The sequence below is a fragment of the Euphorbia lathyris genome, chromosome 8 (genome assembly GCF_963576675.1).
Source record: "Euphorbia lathyris chromosome 8, ddEupLath1.1, whole genome shotgun sequence".
Taxonomy (NCBI): Eukaryota; Viridiplantae; Streptophyta; class Magnoliopsida; order Malpighiales; family Euphorbiaceae; genus Euphorbia; species Euphorbia lathyris.
Genome location: NC_088917.1, coordinates 34,326,585 through 34,334,976, shown reverse-complemented (window position 1 = coordinate 34,334,976; position 8,392 = coordinate 34,326,585).

Below are 8,392 nucleotides of genomic sequence, written 5' to 3'. Positions count from 1 at the left end.
AACTTTAGAACATGTGTTACGTTTTTTCGAACATGAGTTATAAATTATATTATAGAACAAATGCAAAAATGATCGAGATATTTACTGATTTTTTTAAACATTATACTTAATTTGGAGAACATAAATTATAAAGTTTAGAATTATGTAACATTATTTAGAACATCGTGCTTAACATTTAAAAACATAAATTACAAAAAATATAGAGGAATTAAATAAATAAAAAATTAGAGCATGTTTTTGGATTTTTTTGTTTTATTAATAATTCGTTATTATGCACATTTCTTTTTTTTTTCTATTAATAATTTATTATTATGCACATTTAATCGATATTTAATAAGTGCATATGTCTAATATTAAACAATAGAAGCTACATGGATAATGGTATATTAATCGGCGCGCTCCATAATGGATAAGGAAAACAATTGTTGTTTAAAAAAACAGTAAATATATGAACCATTTTTGCATTTGTTCTATAATATAATTTATAACTCATATTCTAAATAACATAACGTATGTTCTAAAGTTTATAGTTTGTGCTCCAAAAATTAAGTATAATGTTCTAAAAAAATCAGTAGATATCTGGATTGTTTTTTCATTTGTTCCAAAAATATAATTTCTAACTCATGTTCGAAAAAAAATAACACATGTTATAAAAAACATAACGTATGTTCTAAAGTTTGTAGTTTGTGTTCCAAAAATTAAGTATAATGTTCTAAAAAAATCAGTAGATATTTGGATCGTTTTTTCATTTTTTCCAAAAATATAATTTATAACTCATGTTCGAAAAAACATAACACATGTTCTAAAAAACATAACGTATGTTCTAAAAAATACGTCGTACGTTTTAAACTTCATAGTTCGCGTTTTAAAAGTTAAAATATATGTTGTTTCAAAAAAAAAAGTTAAATTATATGTTATAACGTATGTTTAAAAAAATATATTTTCTTATATAACATAAATTACAAAATATAAAGGAATTAAATAAATAAGAAATTGGAGCATGTTCTTGAGGTGTCTTCTATGGTTACTTTGTTTTTGACAAAGTACCATTACTTGGTGTGTTTGTACCATTGGATGAAGGAGTATAAAATTAATCCAATGGTGCAAACACACAAAGTAAGGCTTACTTTGTCAGAAATAAAGTAAGCATAGTCTTTACCTGTTCTTGAATTTTTTTTATTAATAATTCATTATTATCCACATTTTTTTTTCTATTAATAATTCATTATTATGCACATTTCTTTTTTTTCTATTAATAATTCATTATTATGCATATTTAATCAATATTAATAAGTGCATGTGTCAAATATTAAACAATGAAAGCTACAGTGCGATGGTATATTAATCAGCGCGACACATATTACATAAGGAAAGGAATTAAATAAATAAGAAATTGGAGCATGTTTTTTAATTTTTTTTTTAATAATTCATTATTATGCACATTTTTTTCTATTAATAATTCATTATTATGCATATTTAATCAATATTAATAAGTGCATGCGTTAAATATTAACAATGAAAGCTATAGTGCGATAGTATATTAATCAGCACGGCACATATTAGACAAGAAAAGTAGTTAGCTCAGTGGTAAATAAGATGGAGTGTAAATTAAGGGTCCAAGGTTTTTTTCTATTAGTAATTCATTATTATATGCATTTTTTTTCTATTAATAATTCATATTATGCAAATTTTTTTTTCTATTAATAATTCATTATTTTGCATATTTAATCGATATTAATAAGTGCATGCATCAAATATTAAACAATAGAAGCTAAAAGGCACTAGTATATTAAACAGCGCTTGACAATATATACAAAGAAGGCAAATGGCTTAGTGGTAAGCCATGTGAAGTGTAGTTGAAGGGTGCCAGGTTCAAATCCCCTAGGCAATAGCATTTTTTTAAATTTCTCCACTTAAAAAAACTAAACCTGCTGCATATAAATTAATCACAATTTTATTTTAAATTGTCTAAAATATTTTACTGTGTTATTAATACACTAAATTTTTTTTATTAGTAATGCACTAAATATTTAACCTTAACGTTACGACTAAATCTGCACTTCGCTTAAAATATTAAAGTTAATATTTAGTATATTACTAAAAAAAAATATTTAGTGCATTAATAACACGGACAATTTCAACTGCATATAAATTAATCACAATTTTTTTTTAAATTGTCTAAAATATTTTACTGTGTTATTAATACACTAAATTTTTTTTATTAGTAATGCACTAAATATTTAACCTTAACGTTACGGCTAAATCTGCACTTCGCTTAAAATATTAAAGTTAATATTTAGTATATTACTAAAAAAAAATATTTAGTGCATTAATAACACGGACAATTTCAAAAAAAATTGCGATTTATTTATATGTAACAGGTTTAGTTTTTTTTAAATTGTCTAAAATATTTTACTGTGTTATTAATATATTTAAAAAAATATATGAAACTGCTTCAGTTTATCGACAAACTGGTTTAGAATGTCCGATGTAGCTAAATAACAATCAAACAGGTCTTTTCAAATTTTCGGTAGCGCGTGATTAAGATTTATTTTGCTTGAAAACATTACGGTTAAATTTGGACAATTTCATATGTTAGGCTAAATCTGTACTTCGCTTAAAACGTTAAAGTTAAATTTATACAAGGGCTAAATTTGTATTTCTCTTGAAACGTTAGGGTTAAATTTACACAATTTCATACGTTAATAAATATTTAACCATAACGTTTCAAACAAAACGTAAATTTAATCCTAATTTACATTTTAATTAAATTTCTATAAAATAAATAATTTATATATATTTAAAAAATAATTTATATATATTTTTATTTTAATAATATAATAAAAAAAATATATATTTTGGGCAGTGGCTTCACGCCACTGCCCAAAATATATTACTATTTGACAGGAATTGATTCCTGTCAACATAGATGCTCATTACGACGCCTACAGCGCCGTAAGTATTATATTAAAAAAAAAAATTGTTCTTTTTAACTGTGGTGGGAAAACAGCCTCTTTGAACGAAATATTTTCCAACCACAACCAATTGAACAATTTTTTATTAAAATTATCCCCTTTAAGGGATTAATCCGGCCTCCTTTCCATTATTCTCATCTCTTTTCCCTCACGTCTTGCAGTCCATCAAAATATACAAACTTTTTTATTTGGGCATAATACATCATATGCATCTTGAATTTATCCCAAAAAAAAAAAACTTGATTAACTCTTAAATTTTTAAAGTGTCTCGATAGTCTCTAATTTGTATAAAATATTCAGTTAGCTCCCTGAACTTATGTAAAATGTACTCAATTGATCACTCGGTTGCAAAAAAAAAAAAAAGTTAAATGCGGAAGATGTATTCCGCGTGTCTTAGAATGTTATTACATAATTCAAAAATAGATTAAAAATAAAATTATTACTTACTCGACTATAAACCTTGTATTCTCTAATATTACAACCGCATATATCCGATCTTGATTGTTTTACTTTTTTTAAGATGCGTACAATACATCTTCCGTATTTAACTTACTTTTTTTTACGACTGAGTGATCAATTGATTACATTTTACATAAATCCAGGGAGCAAACTGAACATTTTATACAAGTTCAGGAGTCTATAAAGACACTTTGAAAGTTCAGAAGGTCAATCAAACTTTTTAAACAAGTTCAGGAGGCAAATGATGTATTAAGCCTTTTTATTTTGTTGATCTATTTTAAAGAGGATGAAGGAAGTTTATCTTCATTTTTTCTCCTCCCACCGGATTGTGTTTTCTGTGTATTATTTTCTTTTTTATTTGTGTTCGTATATTTTATCGGATCTCTTTATCCGTCTGAATTGTATCTGATTTTTATTGTTTAGTTGTTTATATAAATTTTGAATTTAGCAAGAGCGGAAATGATTTATCTTGCAATAAAAGAAAAAAGTTTGATCCTAAAATGACTAAAATGATGAAGTTTAAATTGCAAATATTTTTATACATATTTGTTTTATAGGAAATATATTTTTTTTTTTTGTTTTATATTTTTTTTTATATTTTTATGGGTTTTTTATGGGTAAATTACAAAACTAGGTCGAATGGGAGGCTCATTTACATATTTAACCTATTTACTCAACCTACTACATATGTAGATTATTTTTGTGTGACTTTCCCATAATACCCTCAATATTTACGCGCGTTTGTCTCCCTCCCGTCTGACTTCACAGATTCGATCTTATGCGAAGCCTGCGAAGCTGATGTTTGAGTTTACTTGATGAATTTAATTAGTATATGCGAAGCCTGCGAAACTAATTTTTGGTTTACTTGATGAATTTAATTAACATGTGCGAAGCCTGGATGTGTTTTGAAACTAATTCGTGAAGTGGTATATAACAAAAAATGTCAAACAACGGATTCTAACATTAAAATTATAACATTATCAAAATTTACAACAAGATTGCCACAATAACAACATTAAAATCATAACATTATCAAAATTTACAACAAGATTGCCACAATAAACTCCTAACAAATCACTTCAAAGTGAACTTGACTAATCTGGATGGAAATTTCTCCCTCTACAGGAAGTCCAGACCTTTTGGGATGAGAAATGGAAGTCCAGACCTTTTGGGATGGACGTGTCCCATGGTGCACACCAAGATTGACGCAATCTCTCCTAACCAACCATTTCAAAGTGAATGTGCCAATCTTGAGGGAAATTTCTCCCTATACAGGAAGGAAAGTCATCTCCCCTGCATCCGAGGACACCGCCTTCCAGAAAGGGACGTTATGTATTCAATCACCTTCAAAAAAATTAATCGTGTTAGGCAGGAAAAATGACGATTTGGCTTCGCGAAATGAGGATTAGCGAAGCATGCGGATGTAAATGTGCAGAGAAAGGGATGATTTTACTTCGCTAATCGATGTTTTCGCGAAGTCTGCGAGGTCTGAAACATGACGATCTATGTCGCATATCGATGCTTTCGCGAAGTCTGCGAGTGAAATCATGAACTTTTCTACTCGCAGACTTCGCGAACTAATCGATTCGCGAAGTAGATCGTCACGTTTCAGGCTCTTTCTCTTCGCAGATCTTCGCGAAATCATCGACTACGCGAAGTGATTTCATGGAAAAACGCAGAAAAAATAGCAGATACTTACAATTTTTCGCGCCTTTCACCCTTAAAAGCGACAATAACAATATGATAAACTGGGAAAAACGATGGAAATAACGTAGAATAACCATTTCTTTGATGGTAACAAGAAGAAAGAAACCAAGTAACGAGCAAAAACATAAAGATGAAGAACCATGACTTGGTTTTCTAGGATTAGGAAGTTGCAGAATCAAGAGATGGAGAGAGGAAAAAGAGAAATACATTGTGATTTGGAGAAATGGTGCAGATTTCATGCAATTTAAAGGAAGATATGGAGATCAAAAGTCTTGAAATCATTAATGGAGGAGCCAACAGCCGTTTCGCGCACCCAAGGAGAAGAGGGGAGAGGACGTTCGCGTAAGGGGGAAGTAGAAAGGTTAGGAGTATTATGGGAAAGTCACACAAAATCAATCTAGATATGTAGTAGGTTGAGTAAATGGGTTAAATATGTAAATAGACCTTCAATTTGATCCATATTTATAATTTACCCGTTTTCTTTATCCGTGGATGGATCTTACATCCACTTTATCGTATACTAATTTTCTACTTTTTATTTGTTGTACCTACAGCTACTCCACTTATTCCGGAGAGTACTGTAAAGGGAAATAAGCTTTTTGATTTATTTATTTATTTTCTTTTTCTTCCTACTACACTTTACTTATTTTAACATTGTGCTTACAGAATTTTAATTTTTAATTGTATGATTATTGAATTTTTCATTATTTAACACTGGTGACCATTTAACATCTCAAACAACCGTTGACAGCTTCAAAATAAAAAATTTCGAAGAGTTAATTATATTATAAGGAACTTTATGATACAAATCGGTTTCGGGACGTGTTAGTTTTAATCGTAAACTAACAAAGATGTTTTTCTCTAGCTAAACTAGAAGGAGTGAATCCCGGGTTTTACGGACTAAATCCATAGGAAATCAATGATTCCCCATTGTTGAAGGTTTCAAAGCTTAACAAGCTTCAATGAAGAAGAAGATATATTTTGTATTGATAAAAGTTCAACAACAATTACAAGAAAGAGATGTATTTATACAATCTCAAAACCCTAAAGCAAATTACATAAAAGGGTAAATCCTTAATTAATTAAAATGATACAGATAAGGGTAAAATGGGTTAAATATAAAGGGGTGGTATGGATGGTAAATAGGGAGTGGCATGAGTTGTAAATAAGAAGTGACAAGATTGTAATTAAGGAGAGAGTTGGAGTAAGGAGCAAGTTCCTTAAAATGAAGGTACGCGGAGCGTGCCTAATTCTACGCGGTGCCTATGTGACCTCTTGGACTTCTCTCCGGATCAGTATTCATTATACGCGGAGCGTGCCCAAATCTACGCGGTGCGTGGATTCTTAAAATGAAGGTACGCAGTGCGTGCCTAATTCTACGCGGTGCGTATGTGACCTCCTGGACTTCTCTCCGGATCAGTACTCATTTTACGCGAAGCGTGCCCAAATCTATGCGGAGCGTATGTTGGCTACTGGACTCATCTCCGGGTCACCTTCCTTCACGCGGAGCGTGCTTTAATCCATGCGGAGCGTGTCTGAGCTGCTGGTGTATTGTGTGGCACTGTCTTGGCCTCTTTACTCGCTTATTGCTCGTGCTTTGTTCTTCCTCCTACTTTCTTCGTACGGACCCGGTCCCAGAAGGAGATGCCCCGCATCATACACTCTCTCTTAAAAAGAACTTGATCCCAAAGATGGTTTGACAAGTTTCGCCAAGACATACCATTCGATGTTGGTAAATCATTCGATATTGGTGGAGATGGGGAGATGAGTACCACGGAAGATGAAGTTCGGGGTGAGGCACTTGTTGAGATATGGGGAAGATCTCGTGAGGAGACGGTGAGTCTGGTAATATGTGGAGTGAACTTCTTGAATTCATCTCGAACAACACCTTGGTTCGATTTGAGGGCTTGGTTCCGCTCAAAATGAATACGTCTCATCAATGCGTGGCAAGCAACTTGGGATCAAGTTTTTTTTAAGAGAGAGTGTATGATGCGGGGCATCTCCTTCTGGGATCGGGTCCGTACGAAGAAAGTAGGAGGAAGAACAAAGCACGAGCAACAAGCGAGTAAAGAGGCCAAGACAGTGCCACACAATACATCAGTAACTCAGACACGCTCCGCGTGGATTAAAGCATGCTCCGCGTGAAGGAAGGTGACCCGGAGAAGAGTTCAGCAGCCAAACTCGCTCCGCGTAGATTTGGGCACGCTCCGCGTAAAACGAGTACTGATCCGGAGAGAAGTCTAGGAGGTCACATACGCACCGCGTAGAATTAGGCACGCACCGCGTACCTTGATTTTAAGAATCCACGCACCGCGTAGATTTGGGCACGCTCCGCGTATAATGAATACTGATCCGGAGAGAAGTCCAGGAGGTCACATACGCACCACGTAGAATTAGACACGCTCCGCGTACCTTCATTTTAAGGAACTTGCTCCTTACTCCAGCTCTCTCCTTAATTATAATCCTGCCACTCCTTATTTACAACCCATGCCACTCCCTATTTACCATCCATGCCACCCCTTTATATTTAACCCATTTTACCCTTATCTTTATCATTTTAATTAATTAAGGATTTGCCCTTTTATGTAATTTGCTTTAGGGTTTTGAGATTTTATAAATACATCTCTTTCTTGTAATTGTTGTTCAACTTTTATCAATACAAAATATATTTTCTTCTTCATTGAGGCTTGTTAAGGTTTGAAACCTTCAACAATGGGGAATCATTGATTTCCTACGGATTTAGTCCGTAAAACCCGGGATTCACTCCTTCTAGTTTAGCTAGAGAAGAACATCTTTGTTAGTTTATGATTAAAACTAACACGTCCCGAAACCGATCTGTATCACTTTATTTTTTTTTAAATTTTCGTTTTTAGGTCATTTATAAGTTGTTTGGTTTGGAGAGAGAATGAATCTTTAGAGAGAGCTCCAAAAAATTATTTTGAAAAATAAAAAATGTGGTTTGATGGTAAATGTCGTTCTGAACAACTTGAATTCTTGAACATTTTCATTTTGTAGTCATTAACGGTTATTTTGAGAAGTTAGTTAAAGTTGAGTGGCTGTCGGTGTTTAAAAGTGTAAAGTTCGGTAGTCATATTATTAAAAATTAAAGTTTAGTGGCCACAATATTAAAATGGCTAAAATTCAATGGACATGGGTGTAATTTACCCGTTTTTTTAGTATGTTTTAAAAAAATTATGTACTTACAATTTATATTTATAATATTTTTATTTTTAAAATTATATTTAAGTAGC